Source organism: Psammomys obesus, unplaced genomic scaffold (genome assembly GCF_907164565.1).
Source record: "Psammomys obesus unplaced genomic scaffold, mPsaObe1.curated_primary_1811, whole genome shotgun sequence".
Classification (NCBI taxonomy): domain Eukaryota; kingdom Metazoa; phylum Chordata; class Mammalia; order Rodentia; family Muridae; genus Psammomys; species Psammomys obesus.
Window position 1 is genome coordinate 9207518 of NW_026596162.1, and position 1933 is coordinate 9209450.

A 1933-nucleotide genomic window follows, 5' to 3' on the forward strand; every position below is an offset into this window, starting at 1 on the left:
ACCAGCTGTTTATTTTGCTGAGGGAGGCCACCAACACACCGGCAAGACAACAAACCATCCTGCCATCCAAAAAAATGTTGCCACAATTGTATACCAAAAAAAAAAAAAAAAAAAAAAAAAAGGTTTAACTCTGCAAATGCCAGGCTGTGCTCTGAGGATAAGCAGTGTGTTGCTCACATTCTTCTTGGAGGGGTTGGGGAGGTCACAGATTCTGCAGAGTTCCTAGCAGAATCTCCAGGGTACAGTCTAGGATGCCCCAAAATGAAGATGTGGGTTCCAGCTGGTCTAAGGCTTGACATTCAACAAGCTTCCCAATGGAGGGGATAAAACTGACCAGTGGTCTCTCTCTTGGCCATGGATCTGAGTGCCAGACTGAACTCCAGTTTTTTTTATTCTGGGGGGAATTTATTGTGACCATCAAGGGGCATAGTGTGACATGACGTTTGAAGAGCATTGAAGACTGTGCAATTGAGTTTTTAAGTTTTTTTTCTTCAGCTTTTAGGAACTTTATTTTCCTTCCACCATTTTTCCTTTGCTCAGGTGTCTGAAGAAGAGCTCAGTGATGGCTTCAACCCACTCGATGGTCTGAGCTGTGGGAGCTGCTAACCAGTCCTTCCAGCTGGCTGGGCGCTCCAGTCTTCAGTAGGGAACTTCTGAGATGGGTACAGAGGGCATCTGCACCCCCTCAGACCAGTCTGCTACCTGAGCAGCATTTAACTCAGGAGCTGGAGTAGTCCATTGGCTCTAGAATTCCTCCTTGGTCACAGCCTTCTCAGCAGCAGCCTGCTCCTCCTTCTCAATCTGCTCTGGGTCTCTGTAGAAGTAAAGATCAGGCATAACTTCCCACGGTGCTCATGGGAGAAAGTACCATGCATGTGGAGTACTTCCTAGGCCAGCATCTACCACATCTACCAATGAGTGAGCTTCTTGTTGTTACATGGATGGCAATGCCCACATAGTGCAGAGGAGAATCTGTGCTGCAAAGAGCGATGGTGGGCAGGTTGACGTAAGAGGCCTCTGTGAGGGGCTGGTGGTTAGCCCTGGGATCAGCCATCACTAGAAGCCATGGCTCCCTGAAGGCTTCTTAGATCTGGTTAGTGAAAGTCCCAGGCATGAAGTGGCCAGCAATTGGAGTGGCTCCAGTGGCAGCAGCAAACCTCAGCACAGCTTGCTGGCCAGTCTTCCTGGAGGAGATGACGCTGACAGCAGCAGGATTCTCAATGGCAACAATAGCCCGAGCAGCAAGCAACAGCTTCTCCCAGGTCCTCTTCAGATTTATGATGTAGATACCATCACTCTTCTTTTTGTAGATGTATTGCTCCATCTGAAAGTCACGGTTGGTGCCACCTAAGTGGATTCCTGTGGTGAGGAATTTGAGGACATCCCCTTCCTTCATCTGTAGGACATCAAGGGCTCTGGACATTGTGTAAGTTTCCCCTTTAAGTTATGCAAAGAATCAAAAGCAAAGCCATATGGACCTGTCCCCAGGCAGCATGGAAAGCAAGTTTTACAAGAAAAACAAAAACAAAAGTCATGTTTTGAGTAGGATATGATTTGGGAGAGGAGGGTTGTTTGTTTGAGACAGGTTTTCTCTGTGCAGAGCTGTCCTGGACTCACTCTGTAGACCAGGCGAGCCTCAAGCTCAGAGATTTGCCTGCCTCTGCCTCTGCTGGGATTGAGTAGCATATGATTTTATTGGACCACTGTCATAGCTATCCTTGGCCCCATGTGGCCCATGGACCATGGGCTAGGTACACCTGGTCTACAGGATGACTTTTATTTTTATTTATTTATTTATTTTTGCAGGGTTTCATGTAACTCCAGCTGGCCTACATAGCTTTTGATTCCCTTGTCTCTCACAACTCCTGAGTATCGGGAACACAGGCCTAGGCTACCATGTAGTACTGGGACTTAAACTCAGGGATTTCCTGTA

At 47.5% G+C, this 1933-nt stretch overlaps 1 pseudogene; it reads right to left on the reverse strand.

Annotated features, from left to right (window-relative positions):
* Positions 1-507: 507 nt before the first annotated feature.
* On the reverse strand, positions 508-1423 carry LOC129667455 (40S ribosomal protein SA-like; annotated as a pseudogene).
* Between the last annotated feature and the right edge of the window lie 510 nt (positions 1424-1933).